The 23,575-nt window shown below is 40.1% G+C and overlaps 1 pseudogene; it reads left to right on the top strand.

Moving 5' to 3' along the window:
• The first annotated feature begins 21,693 nt into the window (after positions 1–21,693).
• LOC104665510 lies at positions 21,694–23,098 on the top strand (annotated as a pseudogene).
• Positions 23,099–23,575: the final 477 nt, after the last annotated feature.

Here is a 23,575-nt window from a genome sequence, read left to right as displayed (position 1 = left end):
ATCTCTACTATTTCTCCTGAATCTAATATTCTACTAGAGAAATAGCCATATTTAGGGGGAGAGTTACCACTAATATCACCATTATCAGCACAGTTCTAAGGGCAATAATATATAATAGTGACTAGGAATAGATCCTGGAGCCATATGACCTGTGTTTAAATCTTAGTTCTACCATTCACTAGCTGTGCAAGATACTTTGGGCAAGATGCTAAACCACTCTATGACTCAGTATGTTCATCTGTAAAACAGGAATGAGGATAACAGTATTCACTTCAAAGAATCACTCAGTGGATTAAATTATTTCATCTACAGTTATGCACTGCATAACAGTTTGGTCAATGACAGACTGCATGTACAACAGTAGCCCATAAGATTATAAGGGAGCTGAAAAATTTCTGTTGCCAAGTGAAGTCATAGCCACTGTAACATTGTAGTATAACACATGACTCACCTGACTGAGGTGATGCTGGTATAAGCCAACCTAGGTTGCTGCCAGCGGTATAAAAAGTACAGTATATACAATTATGAACAGCATGTAATATTTGATAATGATAATAAACTATGATGTTACTGGTTTATGTATTTACTACAGTATTTATTTTTATCATTATTTTAAAATATACTCCTTCTACTTATTTAAAAAAAGTTAACTGTAAAACAGCCTCAGGCAGGGCCTTCAGGAGGTATTTTAGAAGGCACTGTCAGGAGATGACAGCTCCATGTGTGCTATTGCCTCTGAAGACCTTCCAGTGGGGCAAAATGTGGAGGTGGAAGACAAGTGATATTGATGATCTTGACCCTATGAAGGCCTAGGCTAATGTGCGTGTCCTAGTTTTTAACTTTTAAAAAGTTTAACAAGTAAAAAAAAATCAGAAATTGTAAAGATAGAAAAAAACATACAGAATAAGAATATAAGGAAAGAAAATATTTTGTATAGCTGTGCAATGTGTTTGTGTTTTAAGGTGTTATTAAAAATATAAAAGGTAAAGATATTAAAATGCTTATCAAGTAAAAAAGTTATAGTAAGCTAAAGTTAATTTATTATATAAGAAAGAAACATATTTTAAATAAACTTAGTGTAACCTAATATACAGTGTTTAAAAAGTCTACAGGAGTGTACAATAATGTCCTAGGCCTTCACATTCACTCACTACTCACTGACTCATCAAGAACTTCCAGTCCTGCTAGCTCTATTCATGGTAAGTGCCTTACCCAGGAAATTGCCTGCAGACACATTTCTCAGAATGTACAACCATCTTTAAGTGATGCATGATCATACATAAAGCATTTAGAAGGTTCCTGACATCTACCTGGTAAACACTATGTATTAGTTATTATTATAATAATAAATATTATTATAATAAAACTGCAATTATTATTATTATACTTTAAGTTCTAAGGTACATGTGCACAACGTGCAGGTTTGTTACATATGTATACACGTGCCATGTTGGTGTGCTGCACCCATTAACTCGTCATTTACATTAGGTATATCTCCTAATGCTATCCCTCCTCCCATCCCTCCCCACAATAGGCCCCGGTGTGTGATGTTCTCCTTCCTGTGTCCAGGTGATCTCAATTGTTCAATTCCCACCTATGAGTGAGAACATGTGGTGTTTGGTTTTCTGTTCTTGCGACAGTTTGCTGAGAATGATGGTTTCCAGCAGTATCCATGTCCCTACAAAGGACACAAACTCATCCTTTTTGATGGTTGCATAGTATTCCATGGTGTATATGTGCCACATTTTCTTAATCCAGTCTGTCACTGATGGATATTTGGGTTGATTCCAAGTCTTTGCTATTGTGAACAGTGCTGCAATAAACATACGTGTGCATTTGTCTTTATAGCAGCATGATTTATAATCCTTTGGGTATATACCCAGTAATGGGATGGCTGGGTCAAATGGTATTTCTAGTTCTAGATCCTTGAGGAATTGCCACATTGTTTTCCACAATGGTTGAACTAGTTTACACTCCCACTAACAGTGTAAAAGTGTTCCTATTTCTCCACATCCTCTCCAGCACTTGTTGTTTCCTAGTTATTATTGTTCAGGTTTTAGGGTAAGTCATGGCACTGGGAAAAACATGAGGCCATCGAGGTCTCATATTCCTGTCACTTTTCTTTGTCTGTGTGTCTATAAAAAGCGTGGTGATAGGTAACAGAAAAGTGTGGGTATTGTGACTCTCTTGGGATGATAGATAAGGAAATGTTGCTAATACTCTGATTCTTAGGTTGGGCAGTGGATAACGAGTGTTAGTTTCATTATTATGTTCCATAATATATACATAATAGTATGTATTATTTTGCCTGCATTAAATATTTCATAAAAACAGTGGGATTTGGGAAATTCTACTTCTGAATACACATAATATTTTATAATTAGATGTGCATGTCTAATAAGAATAAATTTATAACATTAAAAAATCATAGGATGAGCACCCTGATAAACCCAATTGCAGAGTGACATCCAGGAAGCTGAGTTAAATTCAATGTTGATTTGTTTTTGCCTAGAAGAATGGGACTGAGATGGGAATGAGCCATATCAGATAAAATCGTAAGGAGGGTAATATTTCTCTTTGGTGCCAATAGGATTCTACTGTTTATTCCTTTACACTCCTGGTTTCTTCTGGATCTCACCTTCAATCTTTATCAAATCACACTTTTTGGCCACTATCACCTATTGCCTAGACTTATTTGATGTACTCCTAACAGGTCCCCTTGTCACCAGTCATGTCCTCTCCAATCCTATATCTGTCCCACATTCATCAGGTGCTTTTGAAAATACACATTTGACCATGTCACTTCTTAGCTTGAAACTCTTAGATGATGACCCACTGATCTCTGAACAAGGTTAATATGGTGTGGCATAGCAAAGACCATTAGTTGCCCTTAATATCTTTTTTCTTTCATCCTTACTAACAGAAGCCTTATTTTTTTTATTATTATTATACTTTAAGTTCTAGGGTACATATGCATAACGTGCAGGTTTGTTACATATGTATATTTGTGCCATGTTGGTGTGCTGCACCCATCAACTCGTCAGCACCCATCAATTCATCATTTATATCATGTATAATTCCCCAGTGCAATCCCTCCTCCCTGCCCCCTCCCCATGATAGGCCCCAGTGTGTGATGTTCCCCTTCCCAAGTCCAAGTGATCTCATTGTTCAGTTCCCACCTATAAGTGAGAACATGCGGTGTTTGGTTTTCTCTTCTTGTGATAGTTTGCTGAGAATGATGGTTTCCAGCTGCATCCATGTCCCTACAAAGGATGCAAACTCATCCTTTTTTATGGCTGCATAGTATTCCATGGTGTATATGTGCCACATTTTCTTAATCCAGTCTGTCACAGATGGACATTTGGGTTGATTCCAAGTCTTTGCTATTGTGAATAGTGCTGCAATAAACATACGTGTGCATGTGTCTTTGTAGTAGAATAGTTTATAATCCTTTGGGTATATACCCAGTAGTGGGATGGCTGGGTCATATGGTACATCGAGTTCTAGATCCTTGAGGAATCGCCATACTGTTTTCCATAATGGTTGAACTAGTTTACAATCCCACCAACAGTGTAAAAGTGTTCCTATTTCTCCACATCCTCTCCAACACCTGTTGTTTCCTGATTTTTTAATGATTGCCATTCTAACTGGTGTGAGATGGTATCTCATTGTGGTTTTGATTTGCATTTCTCTGATGGCGAGTGATGAGCATTTTTTCATGTGTCTGTTGGCTGTATGAATGTCTTCTTTTGAGAAATGTCTGTTCATATCCTTTCCCCACTTTTTGATGGGGTTGTTTGTTTTTTTCTTGTATATTTGTTTGAGTTCTTTGTAGATTCTGGATATTAGCCCTTTGTCAGATGAGTAGATTGCAAAAATTTTCTCCTATTCTGTGGGTTGCCTGTTCACTCTGATGGTAGTTTCTTTTGCTGTGCAGAAGCTCTTTAGTTTAATCAGATCCCATTTGTCAATTTTTGCTTTTGTTGCCATTGCTTTTGGTGTTTTAGACATGAAGTCCTTGCCCATGCCTATGTCCTGAATGGTACTACCTAGATTTTCTTCTAGGGTTTTTATGGTATTAGGTCTAACATTTAAGTCTCTAATCCATCTTGAATTAATCTTCGTATAAGGAGTAAGGAAAGGATCCAGTTTCAGCTTTCTACTTATGGCTAGCCAATTTTCCCAGCACCATTTATTAAATAGGGAATCCTTTCCCCATTTCTTGTTTTTCTCAGGTTTGTCAAAGATCAGATGGCTGTAGATGTGTGGTATTATTTCTGAGGACTCTGTTCTGTTCCATTGGTCTATATCTCTGTTTTGGTACCAGTACCATGCTGTTTTGGTTACTGTAGCCTTGTAGTATAGTTTGAAGTCAGGTAGCGTGATGCCTCCAGCTTTGTTCTTTTGACTTAGGATTGTCTTGGCAATGCGGGCTCTTTTTTGGTTCCACATGAACTTTAAAGCAGTTTTTTCCAATTCTGTGAAGAAACTCATTGGTAGCTTGATGGGGATGGCATTGAATCTATAAATAACCTTGGGCAGTATGGCCATTTTCACGATATTGATTCTTCCTATCCATGAGCATGGTATGTTCTTCCATTTGTTAGTGTCCTCTTTGACTTCACTGAGCAGTGGTTTGTAGTTCTCCTTGAAGAGGTCCTTTACATCCCTTGTAAGTTGGATTCCTAGGTATTTTATTCTCTTTGAAGCAATTGTGAATGGAAGTTCATTCCTGATTTGGCTCTCTGCTTGTCCGTTACTGGTGTATAAGAATGCTTGTGATTTTTGCACATTAATTTTGTATCCTGAGACTTTGCTGAAGTTGCTTATCAGCTTAAGGAGCTTTTGGGCTGAGACGATGGGGTTTTCTAAATATACAATCATGTCATCTGCAAACAGGGACAATTTGACTTCTTCTTTTCCTAACTGAATACCCTTGATTTCTTTCTCTTGCCTGATTGCCCTAGCCAGAACTTCCAACACTATGTTGAATAGGAGTGGTGAGAGAGGGCATCCCTGTCTTGTGCCAGTTTTCAAAGGGAATTTTTCCAGTTTTTGCCCATTCAGTATGATATTAGCTGTGGGTTTGTCATAAATAGCTCTTATTATTTTGAGGTACGTTCCATCAATACCAAATTTATTGAGCGTTTTTAGCATGAAGGGCTGTTGAATTTTGTCAAAAGCCTTTCCTGCATCTATTGAGATAATCATGTGGTTCTTGACATTGGTTCTGTTTATATGCTGGATTATGTTTACTGATTTGCGAATGTTGAACCAGCCTTGCATCCCAGGGATGAAGCCCACTTGATCATGGTGGATAAGCTTTTTGATGTGCTGCTGAATCTGGTTTGCCAGTATTTTATTGAGGATTTTTGCATCGATGTTCATCAGGGATATTGGTCTAAAATTCTCTTTTTTTGTTGTGTCTCTGCCAGGCTTTGGTATCAGGATGATGTTGGCCTCATAAAATGAGTTAGGGAGGATTCCCTCTTTTTCTATTGATTGGAATAGTTTCAGAAGGAATGGTACCAGCTCCTCCTTGTACCTCTGGTAGAATTCAGCTGTCAATCCATCTGGTCCTGGACTTTTTTTGGTGGGTAGGCTATTAATTGTTGCCTCAGTTTCAGAGCCTGCTATTGGTCTATTCAGGGATTCAACTTCTTCCTGGTTTATTCTTGGGAGAGTGTAAGTGTCCAGGAAAGTATCCATTTCTTCTAGATTTTCTAGTTGATTTGTGTAGACGTGTTTATAGTATTCTCTGATGGTAGTTTGTATTTCTGTGGGGTCGGTGGTGATATCCCCTTTATCATTTTTTATTGCATCTATTTGATTCCTCTCTCTTTTCTTCTTTATTAGTCTTGCTAGCGGTCTGTCAATTTTGTTGATCTTTTCAAAAAACCAACTCCTGGATTCATTGATTTTTTGGAGGGTTTTTTGTGTCTCTATCTCCTTCAGTTCTGCTCTGATCTTAGTTATTTCTTGCCTTCTGCTAGCTTTTGAATGTGTTTGCTCTTGCCTCTCTAGTTCTTTTAATTGTGATGTTAGAGTGTCAATTTTAGATCTTTCCTGCTTTCTCTTGTGGGCATTTAGTGCTATAAATTTCCCTCTACACACTGCTTTAAATGTGTCCCAGAGATTCTGGTATGTTGTATCTTTGTTCTCATTGGTTTCAAAGAACATCTTTATTTCTGCCTTCATTTCATTATGTATCCAGTAGTCATTCAGGAGCAGGTTGTTCAGTTTCCATGTAGTTGAGCAGTTTTGATTGAGTTTCTTAGTCCTGAGTTCTAGTTTGATTTCACTGTGGTCTGAGAGACAGTTGGTTATAATTTCTGTTCTTTTACATTTGCTGAGGAGTGCTTTACTTCCAATTATGTGGTCAATTTTGGAATAAGTGTGATGTGGTGCTGAGAAGAATGTATATTCTGTTGAATTGGGGTGGAGAGTTCTATGGATGTCTATTAGGTCTGCTTGGTTCAGAGATGAGTTCAATTCCTGGATATCCTTGTTAACTTTCTGTCTCGTTGATCTGTCTAATGTTGACAGTGGAGTGTTGAAGTCTCCCATTATTATTGTATGGGAGTCTAAGTCTCTTTGTAAGTCTCTAAGGACTTGCTTTATGAATCTGGGTGCTCCTGTATTGGGTGCATATATATTTAGGATAGTTAGCTCTTCCTGTTGAATTGATTCCTTTACCATTATGTAATGGCCTTCTTTGTCTCTTTTGATCTTTGATGGTTTAAAGTCTGTTTTATCAGAGACTAGGATTGCAACCCCTGCTTTTTTTGTTCTCCATTTGCTTGGTAGATCTTCCTCCATCCCTTTATTTTGAGCCTGTGTATGTCTCTGCATGTGAGATGGGTCTCCTGAATACAGCAGACTGATGGGTCTTGACTCTTTATCCAGTTTGCCAGTCTGTGTCTTTTCATTGGAGCATTTAGTCCATTTACATTTAAGGTTAATATTGTTATGTGTGAACTTGATCCTGCCATTATGATATTAACTGGTTATTTTGCTCGTTAGTTGATGCAGTTTCTTCCTAGCCTCGATGGTCTTTACAATTTGGCATGTTTTTGCAGTGGCTGGTACCGGTTGTTCCTTTCCATGTTTAGGGCTTCCTTCAGGGTCTCTTGTAAGGCAGGCCTGGTGGTGACAAAATCTCTAAGCATTTGCTTATCTGTAAAGGATTTTATTTCTCCTTCACTTATGAAACTTAGTTTGGCTGGATATGAAATTCTGGGTTTAAAATTCTTTTCTTTAAGAACGTTGAATATTGGCCCCCACTCTCTTCTGGCTTGTAGAGTTTCTGCCGAGAGATCTGCTGTTAGTCTGATGGGCTTCCCTTTGTGGGTAACCCGACCTTTCTCTCTGGCTGCCCTTAAGATTTTTTCCTTCATTTCAACTTTGGTGAATCTGGCAATTATGTGTCTTGGAGTTGCTCTTCTCGAGGAGTATCTTTGTGGTGTTCTCTGTATTTCCTGAATTTGAATGTTGGCCTGCCCTACTAGGTTGGGGAAGTTCTCCTGGATGATATCCTGAAGAGTGTTTTCCAACTTGGTTCCATTTTCCCCCCCACTTTCAGGCACCCCAATCAGACGTAGATTTGGTCTTTTTACATAATCCCATACTTCTTGCAGGCTTTGTTCATTTCTTTTTCTTCTTTTTTCTTTTGGTTTCTCTTCTCGCTTCATTTCATTCATTTGATCCTCAATCGCTGATACTCTTTCTTCCAGTTGATCGAGTTGGTTACTGAAGCTTGTGCATTTGTCACGTATTTCTCGTGTCATGGTTTTCATCTCTGTCATTTCGTTTATGACCTTCTCTGCATTAATTAGTCTAGCTGTCAATTCTTCCACTCTTTTTTCAAGATTTTTAGTTTCTTTGCGCTGGGTACGTAATTCCTCCTTTAACTCTGAGAAGTTTGATGGACTGAAGCCTTCTTCTCTCATCTCGTCAAAGTCATTCTCTGACCAGCTTCGATCCGTTGCTGGTGATGGGCTGTGCTCCTTTGCAGGGGGAGATGTGCTCTTATTTTTTGAATTCCAGCTTTTCTGCCCTGCTTTTTCCCCATCTTTGTGGTTTTATCTGTCTCTGGTCTTTGATGATGGTGACGTACTGATGGGGTTTTGGTATAGGTGTCCTTCCTGTTTGATAGTTTTCCTTCTGACAGTCAGGACCCTCAGCTATAGGTCTGTTGGAGATTGTTTGAGGTCCACTCCAGACCCTGTTTGCCTGGGTATCAGCAGCAGAGGTTGCAGAAGATAGAATATTGCTGAACAGCGAGTGTACCTGTCTGATTCTTACTTTGGAAGCTTCCTCTCAGGGGTGTACTCCACCCTGTGAGGTGTGGGGTGTCAGACTGCCCCTAGTGGGGGATGTCTCCCAGTTAGGCTACTCAGGGGTCAGTGACCCATTTGAGCAGGCAGTCTGTCTGTTCTCAGATCTCAACCTCCGTGTTGGGAGATCCACTGCTCTCTTCAAAGCTGTCAGACAGTGTCGTTTGCGTCTGCTCAGGCCTCTGCTGCTTCCCCTGTTGTTTTTTTAGCTGAGCCCTGCCCCCAGAGGTGGAGTCTGTAGAGACAGGCAGGTTTCCTTGAGCTGCTGTGAGCTCCACCCAGTTCGAGCTTCCCAGCGGCTTTGTTTACCTACTTAAGCCTCAGCAATGGCAGGCGCCCCTCCCCCAGCCTCGCTGCTGCCTTGCAGTTAGATCGCCGCAGACTGCTGTGTTAGCAATGAGGGAGGCTCCGTGGGCGTGGGACCCTCCCGGCCAGGTGAGGGATATATTCTTCTGGTGTGCCCGTTGCTTATAGCGCGGTATTGGGGTGGGAGTTACCCGATTTTCCAGGTGTTGTGTGTCTCAGTTCCCCTGGCTAGGAAAAGGGATTCCCTTCCCCCTTGCACTTCCCATGTGAGGCGATGCCTTGCCCTGCTTCAGCTCTCGCTGGTCAGGCTGCAGCAGCTGACCAGCACCGATTGTCCGGCACTCCCTAGTGAGATGACCCCAGTACCTCAGTTGAAAATGCAGAAATCACCGGTCTTCTGTGTCGCTCGCGCTGGGAGTTGGAGACTGGAGCTGTTCCTATTCGGCCATCTTGCTCCGCCCCCCCAGAAGCCTTATTTTGTTAGAGAGAGCAATTGTGCTCAGCTAAGAAACTATATTTGCTAGCATCCCTTACAGTTGGAATGGTTATTCTGGCCAAGGAGATGTTTTACATTCTGGCCAAGGAGATCTAAGTCAAAGTATTAGTAGATGAAGTAGAGAGTGGCATCTATAAAAGCTCTGTAAAAGAGTCTAACTCAGGGGCACCGTAACCTCTTTTTCTCTAATTCCATCTCCTTGCCTAGCAGAAATAGTGCCTAAAGCTGAAGTGGCCATTTTAAGATCTTGAAATGATCTTATGGTAAGAACTCCTGCACTGAAGATGGCAGAGCTGAAAGCTAGAATAAGTTGGGATATTGTGGGGAAAAGAAAGAGAGATCAGCCTGTTACTGTGTCTATATAGAAAGAAGCAGACATAAGAGACTCCATTTGGTTCTGTATTTGAGATGCTGTTAATCTGTGACCCTACCCCCAACCTTGTCCTTGCAAGAGACATGTGCTGTGGTGACTTAAACTTAAAAGGATTTTGGGCTGTGCAGGATGTGCTTTGTTAAACAAGTGCCTAAAGGCTGCTTGCTGGTTAAAGGTCATCACCATTCTCTTAATCTTAAGTAAGAGAAAAGCATTTGTCTCCTGCCAGTCCCTGGGCAATGGAACATCTCCGTGTAAAACCCGATTGTATGGTTTGTTTACTGAGCAAGGAGAAAATCGCCTTTAGGAATGAGGTGGGACTTGCTGGAGCAATGCTGCTAAAAGGTTTATGGAGATGTTTGCATATGTATCTCAAGGCACAGCATTTTCCTTTGAACTTATTCATGTCATAGAGATCTTTATCTATATGTCTTACTGCTGATTTTCTCCCTAAAATGATCCTACTGTCCTGCCACTCCCTTATCTTTTTAATGGTAAAGATAATTATCAATAAATACTAAGGGAACTCAGAGACCAGTGCTGGCGTGGGTCCTCTGTAAGCTGAGCCCCGGCCCCCTGGGCCCTGCTTTTCTTTCTCTATACTTTGTTTCTGTGTCTTATTTCTTTTCTAAAGTCTCTCGTTCCACCTAACGAGAAACACCCACAGGTGTGGAGGGGCAGGCCACCTCTTCAGGATCTCTGATGGTTCTTTCATCACAGAGGTAGCTTGGACTGCCTACTCCTGGTCTTGTTTTTGTTGGGACTCAGAAAGCTTGGAAAATGCCACAAAATGAAGGCCTCAGAAACAACCTCAGAAGCAAAAGTTTTTTTCTGATCTTTTCCTGCCTCTTCTCAGGCTCATTCTCCCCTGAGGATAACCAGAGACACTAGAATCCCCTTTTCCCCAAGGTGGGGTCATAGAAACTATAACCTTCTTTTCCCAAAGCCAGTCACAAAACCCAAAATTATTACTCTCATTTCCACTCCACATTTCTTTGTAAAAACTGACCATAAAGAAATTATCTGACCTACCTTGTTTGACTGTAGGTCACAAGACCCCTGTTCCAGAGAGGGCTCTGCCACGTACCTAGAAGGAAGAAATATATGCTCAGAGAGGCAAAGAAGGATCCAGATAGACGGCTGTGTAGAAATATAATTGGACCAATAAGGTGTGATCTGATGAGTGGGGAGTGTGTCTTCATGCTGAAGGCTCCCACATATATGTTAATAAATTTGTATGCCTTTTACCTCATTAAGCTGCCCCTTGTCAGTGATTTTCAGTGACTTTTAAGAGGGCGAAGGGGAAGTTTTTCCTTAGTCCCAAAATTTTACATGAGAGAAAAATAATCTTCTATCTTATTTAAATAATTGTTTTGATGATTTCCATTTTTCACAGTGACACAGTGACACAACATTTCTAAGTTTTGCTCATAGATTTATGATCTGGTTGCTCCCTGTCTCTTGAGCCTCATCTTCTACAAAGCCTACCAATTTTTGCCCTCTACCCTCAAAGCCCTACATCTCAAGCAGAATAAATTACATTCACTTTTCTAAACTTGCTGCACTGGGTTCTCTCTGCTTGAAATATTTTATTTCCTTCGTTTTATAATGTCTACTCTTTTTTTCTAGATTCAATGATCACTTATTCCAGGACAGTTTCCTTCTAACTCCAAGACTGGATAGCTACTGTATGTATTCCCATAAAACATCCTGACCTTTGTGTTTTGTCTGGTATCAATTTTAATTGCTAAATCACTTGTATGTTTCATCCACTAGGTCTTAGATTAAGTGAGGACAAGAGCTGTCTTCTGTCTACAGTTTTTATCCCTAATATTTAACAGGAATTCTGGCACCTTACAGCCAGTCTGTACATGTGTGGTGACTGGAGAATGGATGGATGGATGGATGGATGGATAGATGGATGGATGGATGGGTGGATGGATAAATTCACACCAAAGTAAAAATGATGTATTTATCTTAATTATCTGCTTCTAATTGGGCTATTTGACCTAGAAAAATGGGCAGAGCATAACTCCTATGAAATAACCAGGTGGTCCTTTTAGTTCTCCTGATATTGCATGACACAGCCTCCAGTTCCACAGAAATAAATGAAGACAGCAGCCTTACACTTTTGTCTGGGAGCCTTTGTCAATATGCACTCCTCGCACTTTCTCCTCCTCTTTACCACCTCCCACACACCATGGCTTAGAGAAAAATTCAATTAAGGATGAGTATTTCTTCAGAGAAAACACCATCTCTAATTTAAATAAGCAGATCCCAAGGAGTCAATTGGGTTTTGTAAGGTTGAGTAATGAGCTTGGAGGAGTGTGTTGCCATGTGTCAGATGCTATAATGATACCATCAACTCTTTGCGCAAGCTTAACTTTTCTCTCCCCGGTTTTTATTGTTACTCACACTTGGATGTTCTTTGTTCCTTTTCTGAAGAAATGATTTGCCAAAAGTTAGCTTGTCTTAGTGTCTGTGCCCAGGGAGAGGCCGAAACTTGGCTTGAAATATTTCTTGGCCAAGAGTGAGTTATACTATTCATAATTTACTTGATTTTGAGAGTCTAAGGCAAGTAACATAAAAAATTGTTACTAAAAGCTGAGGACCTGGGATTTCCATTAATTCTTTTTTGTTAAAATTAGCAATATAGTTTATTTATTGGTGCTATAAGAAAATGTGGTGCAGCTTAGAAGAATGCTATCTTATATTTTGTCAATTATAACATTCAAACTACAAAACACAAAAATTCAAAATAGCTTTAACATTTTCCGTAATGTCTATCTAGTTTCAAGTGCCTCATTTTAGGAGCTCTGTATATGTATATGGATACACACACACATACATATATATTCTCTTTATATTTGTGTATATATAATAAGTATATAAACACAGAAATATATTCAATTTTGTTTTCCTGTGTGAACATTTGCTTGGCTTATTGAAAATAAATTTTCTATCACTCTTTTAACTAGAATGTCTCCCCAGTTTTATGGAGTTATAATTGAAAAATAATAATTGTATGTATTCAAGGTATACATCATGATGTTTTGTGAAATGAGTGCCACAATTAAGATAATTAACATAGGCATCACCTCACCCAGTTATCTTTCATTAATTCTTGTGATTTGGCCAAGGAATAAAATGTCCACCCTCAAAGACTGATAAATAAAGTAGCTAAGTTTCAAAAGTTGGACAAATTAACTCTTAATTTTCCTGACATTGTGTTCTATCCCTGAATAAAGGACAGAGTACTTCCTAACCTTTCTTCTTGTAAGTCACTCAGATGGACTTCTATAATTCTGAAAAGGAGACTTGGGACTAAGGACCAGAGAAACTGCATTTCTGGAACTTATATATAAAATTTTACTTGTGTCTGTTTAAAAATTATTGAAGATATACATATTGATGGACTTTTATCAACAGTCACCTACTCCTAGCTGCCTGGCCAATGTCAGAATAGAATGAAATGTAAGTAAAATTCATGGTGTAGCTGGATTTTTTTTGGAGTTGCAACAAATTTGGCCAAAGTCAGCCAAATCTTAACAATTGTTTTGCAACAAATAGTCCCATATCAACTGATGGAAACTTGGCTGTCAGAAAAGAGAGGTGATGGTGAGGAGATATGGAGGCAGCATGAGTGGTGAAAGAATAGATTTAAATGTCTCCGAGGCCATCACCAATCCCTTTCCTATAGTGGCAGATTACTAATTGATTTTGACATTCTCTTCTACTATGCCGAATTTAGCTTCAGAAATCTTGTTAGCTTAGTGTTCTAGGTAGATGCTGAAACTGATTGACATTAGTAAGAAAAAGATGATTTCTTTGTGACTAAAGTATTAAAAATGAAAGTACTAGGGTGGGAGAGTTCTTAAAAATGAATGAAAATCTAATCATGGAGATGGACTTAAATTAGGAGTTCCAATCAACATGGTTGTAGGATTCACTAAGTTTGAATGTAAATTCTGTAGGCAGGATAGTTGTTCCAATGGGCAGAGGGCATTTGGGAGGTGCAAGAAAGCTGAGTATCCTGTGACCTACCTGTGATGGTATAAAGTACAGAGATCTCTTCATCCTCTTCATTTATGGCTGTGTGACTTTGTGAAAGTCACTATACTTCTATGAATCATGCTGTCCTCATTTATAAAGTTTTGTGACAAAGTTGTTGTAAGAATTAAATGATAGAATCAAAAGAGTTTTGTAAATTATAAAGTGATATGAAAACTGAGGATTGGGGGACTACTGATTTGTAACAAACACTAGCCTAATGAACTGAGATAGTTACTATATTAGTGGATGCAAACTTTTGAGAAATATTGGAAGGATAAAAAGCTTACTAGAGCCAATCTACAGAGTAATCAAGCCTCCACATTATGAACAAAATCACAAACAAGAGAAAATCATTGTGGAGGTAGGAGTGGGTGGGGGCCCTCCAAACCTAACATCCATAGGTACAAGAAGTGGGAGGGCACCCTGGAGCCTTCATTGAGGGATGAAGTGAGTTGCTCTGCTTGGAGTAACTAGGCTGCTGTGCTAAGCAGTGGGAAACAGTGGCCGTGGGTGTCGGGGCCAGAACCAGAGAGGCAAAGTTGAGGTCTAGCCACATGTCCCACTCCTTTCCCATGATGACCAGGGGCAGGTGAGGAAACCAAAATAGGCAGGCCCCAAGCTAGGTGCCTCAATAAAAAGACAAGAAAACACATAAAACCCACACCACGAAAAAGAGGTACTAAAGCCAACACACAGAAGAACTATTTCCTCTGGTTAGGAAACACTATGCTAGAAGACACTTGTATGTGGAAGTGGGGACTGATTTTCAGAAGAGGGGGCCATTTGATGCTAGTCCTGATCCAGGTGTTTATGAGGATTTACCTAAGCCCCAGAGACTCCACAAGAGCCACCTACATTGATCTACAACCTTCATCACAAGTTGTACATACTACTTATGACATGTCCTCATTACTCATGCTTTGGTGTTGCAGAATCCTTCAGAGAATTGCGAAAGCTTGAAAACCAGTGAGAAATAACCCTGATGGAGTTTTCTTCACTCTATTTTAGCTGCCTTTACACATAATATGACAAATAATATAGTACAAGATGTTACAAATGCAAAAATGAATGGTACATACCTGAACGGCTACAGTATTTAAAAAAGAAGTCATTATGAGTTGGAGCTCCCTGAAAAGATTTCATGAATGTGATGAGCCATCATTGACCTTTAAGACATCTGGCTGAGTAGCAGAATCAGAGAAAATGCTAGGCAGTTAGACTTGCAACTTGCAGGTTTTGTGAATTCTGAACAGGCATATAGTTAAGAAAAGATACAAAATTCAGACTTTCCTCATCAAGCTTTGGAGAAAGGTAAGAAACACTCTAAAGAGTAATTATCAGAAACAGAAGCCAGGCCAGACTGTTTTTTAGAGCAGGTTCCTGATCCCATTCTTCCTCACTGGGTGGGACCTCCCAACCAGGGCCTCTAGCCACACCCACCATTGTTCTCCAACTGACAGAAATTTGAAATCTCCCAGACTGACTTAGCCACTCCAGCCTTCAGGCTTTAGAGAGTCCAAGCCAACCAGAGGTGGAGGCAGTGCCCCAATATAGTCCCCAATAGAGATGGAGGCAATCCCCCAACTGCTCTGCAAAATGTGGTCAGACTGCTTTTTTAAGTGGGTCCCTGATCCCATTCCTCTTCACTGGGCAGTACCTTCCAACAAGGATCTCCAGCCACTCCCACTGGGGTCCTCTGGCCAACAGAGATTTGCAACCTCTCTGGGACAGAGCTCCCAGTGGAAGGGGCAGGCCACCATCTTTGCTGTTTGGTGACTTAACCATTCCTGTCTTCAGGCTTTCAGTGTCTGAGGTGATCGGGGCTGAAGCAGACCTACAGCACAGCACAGCACAGCACAGTCACTCTACAAAAGTGTGTCCAGACTGCTTTTTAAAGCAGGCCCCAGATTCCATTCCTCCTCACTGGGTTGGACCTCCCAACCAGGGTCTTCAGTCACCTCCCCCAGGCACATTCAGGCTGGCATCATGGTTCATAACTTCCTGGGGTGAAAATCCCAGAGGAAGAGCCAGGCTGCCATCTTTGCTGTTTTGCAGCCTTCACTGGTGATATCTTTGGGTACTGGAAAACCTGAGGTAACTAGGGACTGGAGTGGACCCCTAAGCATACCCCAGCAGCCCTACGGAAAAGTGGCCAGACTGTTACATGAGTGTCCGTTTTCATATCTCCTCACTGGGAAGGTACTCTAGGTCTGGAACTCTAGCCACCCATCACCAGAGCTATCGAGTCAGTAGTAATTCGGCAACTCCCTGGACAGAGCTTCCAGGGGCAACTGAAAGCTTCTCTGTCACTGCATCTGCCACAGTCCTTGCTCCCCTTGGACTAATGAAGGAACAAAGACCCTAAGTGTCTCATCCACACCTCCAACAAGTTGCAGTCAGCCCAAGAAAAGACCAGTCCATCTACCATAGGTCCCACACACCCCCACTGCTCATCACCAGACAGGGAACTCTTGGCTTGGGCCCGTAGCACAGATCTTCCATTCTGGAGTGATTGCACTGTCTGATTGCTGACTTGCATCTCTCTGGGATGGAGCCTCCAGGAGACAAGCAAAAGATCCTTTGCCACAACCACTACTAAGGTCCCTTCCTCTGCTACCTCCAAACTGGGGAAGGAACATAAACACTGAGATTGCCCCAGAGCTGCAGTGGGCAGCCTAGGAGTGCCCAGCTGCAATCTATAGCCAGCACTCAAGGGTGATAGGAACCCACACTTTCAAAGCATGGAGAGAGAGCATGGCTGCAACTGTGAGGAACCATAGAAGAGCCACAACACCGAACAAGAATCTACCAACTGATCAATAAGCCTAAGTGCCACATGTTGAATCACACCCCAAAGCTTCAACACCAAAAATCCCTCACTAACATAAACCTCTCTGAAACCAGAGACAAGAAGTCAGCGTCAAATAAAGACCCTACACCAAGCCTCAGTCTGGTGAAGATATCCAGAAAAGAAGTCTATTGACTGTACTCAATGTAAACTGCAGTTAAATGAACATAAACATGCAGAGATGAGAAATAACCAAAGCAAGAACCCCTGTAACTCAAATGGCCAGAATGTTATATGTCCTCCAAACAACCACACCAGTTCTTCAACAAGAGTTCTTAACCAGGCTGAACTGGCTGGAATGACAGAAATAGAATTCAGAATATGGATAGGAACAAAGATTATGGAGATTCAGGGGGATAGCAAGGCCCAATCCAAGGATAATAACAATCACAATAAAGCCATACAGGAGCTGAAGGATGAAATAGCCAGTATAAAAAAGAAACTAATGGGTCAGACAGAGCTGAATAACACAATATAAGAATTTCACAATGCAACCACATGTATTAACAACAGCAAAAACCAAGCTGAGGAAAGAATCTCAGAACTAGAAGACTGATTTTCTGAAATATGACTGTCAGATGACAATAAAGAAAAAAGAATAAGAAAGAATGAACAAAACCTCTGAGAACTATGATATTATGTAAAGAGGTCACATCTATGAATCACTGGCATCCATGAAAGGAAGCAGGAGAAAGCAAAAAACTTGGAAAACACAATTTAGGATATCATCCATGAAAACTTCCCCAACCTTGCTAAAGATTAAATTCAGGGAATACAGAGAACTCCTGAAAGATTCTACACAAGAAGATTATCCCCAAGGCATATAATTACAGTATTTTCCAAGGTTGAATTGAAAGCAAGAATGTTAAAGGCAGAGGGAACAGGTAGATCACTTAAAAAGGGAACTCCATTAGACTAACCCTGGACCTCTCAGTTGAAACCCTATAGCCAGAAGAGACTGGGGACTTATATTCAACATTCATAGAGAAAAAATATCTTCAATCAAGAATTTTTTATCTAGCCAAACTCAGCTTCCTAAGTGAAGGAGAAATAAGATCCTCTTCAGATAAGCAAATGTGAGGGAACTCACATTTCCCTCACATTTGCTTATTAACAGTCATCTACTCCTATCTGCCTGGCCAATGTCAGAATAGAATGAAATGTAAGTAAAATTCATGGTGTATCTGGATTCTTTTTGGAATTGTAGCAAATTCAGCCAAAGTCAGCCAAATCTTTTAAAAATTTTTGTGCAACAAATAGTTCCATACCAACTGATGGAAACTTGGCTGTCAGAAAGCCAAGACCTGCCTTACAAGAGATCTTGAAAGGAGCACTAAATATAGAAAGAAAAGACAGCTACCAGCTAACACAAAAATGCACTTAAATACACAGACCAGTGTCACTATATAGCAACCACACAAACAAGCCAACATAATAACCAGCTAACTGCACAATGACAGGATCAAATTCACACATATCAATACTAACCTTGAATGTAAACGGGCTAAATGCCCCACTTAAAAGACACAGAGTGGCAAGCTGGATAAAGAAGCAAGATCCAATGGTATGCTGTCTTCAAGAGACCCATTTCACATGTAAGGATATGCATAGGCTCAAGATAAAAGGATGGAGGAAAATCTACCAAGCAAAGGGAGAATAGGAAAAAGCAGAGTTGCAATCTTCATTTCAGACAAAACAGATTTCGAACCAATAATGACTGAAAAAGACAAAGAAGGGCATTACACAATGGTAGAATGTTCAATTCAACAAGAAGACCTAACTGTCCTAAATATCATATATGTACCCAACACAGGAGCACCCAGATTCTTAAAGCAAGTTCTTAGAGACCTATAAAGAGATATAGATTCTCACACAATATTAATGGGTGACTTCAACACTCCACTGACAGTATTAGACTGATCATCAAGGCAGAAATTTATCAAAGATATTCAGGACTGGAACTCAACATTGGACCAAATGGATCTGATAGACCTTTACAGAGTTTTCTACCCCAAAACAGCAGAATACACATTCTTCTTATCACCACATGGCACATACTCTAAAATCAACCACACAATTGGAATAAAGCAATGCTTGACAAATGCAAAAGAACAAAAATTATACCAAACACACTCTTGGACCACAGCACAATAAAAATAGAAGCAAAGACTGAAAAACATCACTCAAAACCATGCAATTCTATGGAAATTAAACAACATTCTCCTAAATGACTTTTTGGGTAAATAATTTGAAGTTAAGGCAGACATCAAGAAATTCTTTGAAAATAATTAGAACAAAGATAAAACTTACCAGAATCTCTGGAACACAGCTATGGCAATGTTAAGAGGGAAATTTATAGCACTAAATGCCCACATCAAAAAGTTAGAAAGATCTAAAACTAATAACCTAATATCACAACTGAAAGAATTAGAGAAGCAAGAACAAATCAACCCCAAAGGTGGCAGAAGGCAAAACATACAAAAATCAGAGCTGAACTGAAGAAAAATGAGACATTAAAAATCAATAAAAAGATCCAGGAATTCAGGGGTTGGTTTTTTGAAAAAAACTAATAAGATAGATAGGTCGCTAGCTAGATTAATAAAGGAGAAGAGAGAAGATCCAATTAAACACAATTAGAAATGATGAAGGGAATGTTACCACTGACCCTACAGGACTAAAAACAACCATCAGAAAATACTATGATAACCTCTATGAACACAAACTAGAAAACCTAGAAGAGATGGATAAATTCCTGGACACATACACCCTCCCAGGCCTGAGGCAAGAAGAAATTGATGCCCTAAACAGACCAATAACGAGCTCTGAATTGAGTCAGTAACAAATAGCCTACCAATCAAAAAAAGTCCAGGACCTTATGGAGTTACAGCTAAATTCTATCAGATGTCAAAATAAGAGCTGGTACCATTCCTATAGACACTATTCCAAAAAATTGAGAAAAAGGGACTCCTTCCAACTCATTCTATGAGGCCAGCATCATCTTGATATCAAAATCTGGCAGAGACACAATAACAAAAAAAGAAAACTTCAGGCCAATATCCTTAATGAACATTGATGCAAAAATCCTCAACAAAATATTGGCAAATTGAATCAAAAAGCTAGTCCATCATGATCAAGTACACTTCATCCCCAGGATGCAAGTTCAACATATGCAAATCAATAAATGTGAGTCATCACATCAACAAAACTAAAGACAAAAATCACATGATTATCTCAATAGACACAGAAAGGGCTTTCTATAAAATTCAACATTCTTTCATGTTAAAAACTCTCAATAAAGTAGGTACTGAAGGAACATACCTCAAAATAATAAAATCATCTATGACAAACCCACAGCCAGCATTATAATGAGTGGACAAAAAATGGAATAATTCCCCTTAAAAACTGGTGCAAGACAAGGATTCCCTCTCACCACCTTAATTCAACATAATATTGGAAGTCCTAGCCAGAGCAATCAGGCAAGAGAAAGAAATGAAGGGCATCCAAATAAGAAGAGAAGAAGACACACTATTCGTGTTTGCAGATGACATGATTCTCCATTTAGAAAACCCCATAGTCTTGGCCCAAAAGCTCCTTCAGCTGATAAACAACTTCAACAAGTTTCAGGATACAAAATCAATGTACAAAGATCACTAGCATTCCTCTACACAAACAACAGCCAAACAGAGAGTCAAATCAGAAAGGCAATCCCATTCACAACTGCCACAAAAGAATAAAATACCTATGGATACAGCTTACCACAGAGGTTAAAGATCTTTGCAATGAGACTTACAAGATCCTGCTCAAAGAAATCAGAGAAGACACAAAAAACTAAAAATCATCCCATGCTCATGGATAGGAAGAATCAATATCATTAAAATGGTACTGTCTAAAGGGATTTACAGATTCAATGCTATTCCTATCAAGCTACCGATGACATTCTTCAAAGAACTAGAAAAATATATATTAAAATTTATGTAGAACCAATGAAGAGCCCAAACAGCCAAGGCAATCTTAAGCAAAAAGTACAAAGCTGGAGCCATCATGTTACTCAACTTCAAACTATACTACAGTGCTACAGTAACTGAAACAGAGTGGTACAGGTACAAAAGCAGACACATAGGCCAATGGAACAGAATAGAGAACCCAGAAGTAAGATCTCACAGCTACAACCATCTGACCTTTGACAAAGCTGGTTAAAACAAGCAATGGAAAAAAGATTCACTGTTCAATACCTGGTGCTGGGATAACTGCCTAGCCATATGCAGAATATTGAAACTGGATCCCTTTCTTACCCCATATGCAGAAATCAACTCAAGATGGATTAATGGCTTAAATGGAAAACCTAAAGCTATAAAAACCCTAAAAGACAACCTAGATGATACAATCCTGGACATAAGAATAGGAAAATATTTCATGACAAAGACACAAAAAGCAATTGCAAGAGAAGCAAAAACTGACAAGTGGGATCTAATTAAACTTAAGAACTTCTGCACAACAAAAGAAACTACCGACAGAGTCAACAGGCAGCCTACAGAATGGGATAAAATATTTGCAAACTATGCATCTGACCAAAGGTCTTATATCCAGCAGCTATAGGGAACTTAAACAACTTTGCAAGAGAAAAATAAACCACCGCATTAAAAAGTGGGCAAAGGACATGAACAGACTCTTTTCTAAAGAAGACATACATGTGGCCAACAAGCATATGAAGAAAAGTTCAATATCACTGATCATTTAAGGAATGCAAATCGAAACCACAATGAGATACCATCTCACACCAGTCAGAATGTCTATTATTAAAAAGTCAAAAAACAACAGATGCTGGTGAGGTTTTGGAGAAAAGGGAACACTTTCACACTGTTGGAGGGAGTATAAATTAGTTTATTGCTGAAATAAGTATGGGGATTCCTCAAAGAGCTAAAAGCAGAACTACCATTCAACCCAGCAATCTCATTATTGGGTATATTCTCAGAGGAATACAAATCATTCTACCATAAAGATACATGTCACAAATGTTCATTTGCAGCACTACTCACAATAGTAAAGACATGGAATTAACCTAAATGCCCACCAATGACAGATAAAGAAAATGTGGTACATATACACTATGAAATACTATGCAGTCACTATAAAGAATGAGGTTATGTCCTTTGCCAGGACATGGATGGACCTGGAGGCTATTATTCTCAGCAAACTAATACAGGAACAGAAAACCAAGTACCATATGTTCTCACTTATAAGTGGGAGCTAAACAATAAGAAATTATTAACACACTGCCCTCCTACCATCAACCATGACACTCCTCTCCGGGATCACCACAGCCTTCCAACCCAGCCTTGCTGCCACAGCCTCTGCCAGAGCCAGCTCCTGGTGGACCCATGTGGAAATGGGACCTCCAGATCCCATCCTGGGAGTCACTGAAGCCTTTAAGAGGGACACCAATAACAAAACGATGAATCTGGGAATTGGGATGATAATGGGAAGTCTTATGTACTGCCTAGCATGCTCAAGGCAGAGGCCCAGATTGCCGCAAAAAATTTGGACAAGGAATCCCTGCCCATTGGGGGACTGGCTGAATTTTGCAAGGCATCTGTAGAACTAACCTTGAGTGAGAATAGCAAAGTCTTGAGAAATGACTGGTTTGTCATTGTGCAGACAATGACAACAATGTGCAGACAATGACAATTTCTGGAACTGGGGCCTTAAGGATCGGAGCCAGTTTTCTGCAAAGATATTTTAAGTTCAACTGAGATGTCTTTCTACCCCAAACAAGCTGGGTACATCACACACTGACCTTCAGGGACACTGGCAGGCAGCTACAATCTGCAAAGATATTTTAAGTTCAACCGAGATGTCTTTCTACCCCAAACAAGCTGGGTAAATCACACACCGATCTTCAGGGACACTGGCAGGCAGCTACAATATTATCAGTATTAAGACCCCAAGACTTGCGGTTTTGACTTCATAGGTGCTGTGGATGTGACATTTAAAACATACCAGAGAAAAGTGTTCTTCTCCTGCATGCCTGCACCCACAATCCCATGGAAGTGGACCTGCATCCAGAACAGTGGAAGGAAATAGCAACAGTGGTGAAGAAAAGGAATCTCTTTGCATTCTTTGACATGGCCTACCAAGGCTTTGCCAGTGGTGATGGTGATAAGGATGCCTGGGCTGTATGCCACTTCATTGAACAGGGCACTAATGTTTGTCTCTGCCAATCATATGCCAAGAACATGGGCTTATATGGTGAGCATGTAGGAGCCTTCATTGTGGTCTGCAAAGATGCGGATAAAGCCAAAAGGGTAGAGTCACAGTTGAAGATCTTGATTAGTCCCATGTATTCCAACCCTCCCCTAAATGGGGTCCAGATTGCTTCTACTGTTCTGAACACCCCAGGTTTGTGAAAACAATGGTTGTAAGAAGTGAAAATCATGGCCAACTGCATCATTAGTATGTGGACTCAGCTGGTCTTCAACCTCAAGAAGAATGGTTCAACTCACAACTGGCAACACACCAATGACCAAATTGACATGTCTTGTTTCATAGAGCTAAAGCCTGAACAGGTGGAGTGGTTGACCAAGGAGTTCTCCATCTACATGACAAAGGACCGTCACATCCCTGTGGCAGGGGTCACCACTGGCAACATGGGCTACCTTGCCCATTCTACTCAGCAGGTCACCAAGTAATGCCCCTGGTTGAGGAAACAGGGACAACCTTTCTGTCTTCAGCCTCTGCCATTGGGAGCTTCACACAGAGGATGAGAAAGGGTGGATGGTGGTGAGTGGATCATTTCTTTCAACCACCGTGTGTAACACTCAGTGATTGAATGTTTCTCAGAAAAGAATATGTAGTGACACAGGGCAGAGGCATTCGTGGCTGGCATCTGGAACACTGTGGATCTAAGCCAAACTCTCCCCTGTCCTTTTATCTCCAACTTTTCTCAAAGAGTTTACATGGGAAAGAAAGTCATCAAACCAAAAAACCTGCCAATTATGCCATTGCAATATTTCAGAAGCTTTAACTGAAGTGTCAGGTTCCTCATGAGAAATAGCACACATTAGAGGCTTTGAGAGAAGACCTAGTTCTGTCATGAACAGTCGGCCTCATGTCTGTCCTCCCATCAAGGAGCAACCTTATCAACAGAACGCATTGAAGAAATTATG

The sequence above is a fragment of the Rhinopithecus roxellana genome, chromosome 8, assembly GCF_007565055.1.
Source record: "Rhinopithecus roxellana isolate Shanxi Qingling chromosome 8, ASM756505v1, whole genome shotgun sequence".
Taxonomy (NCBI): Eukaryota; Metazoa; Chordata; class Mammalia; order Primates; family Cercopithecidae; genus Rhinopithecus; species Rhinopithecus roxellana.
Note: the sequence above shows the minus strand (reverse complement) of the source record. Positions and strands in the feature narration are given on the sequence as shown.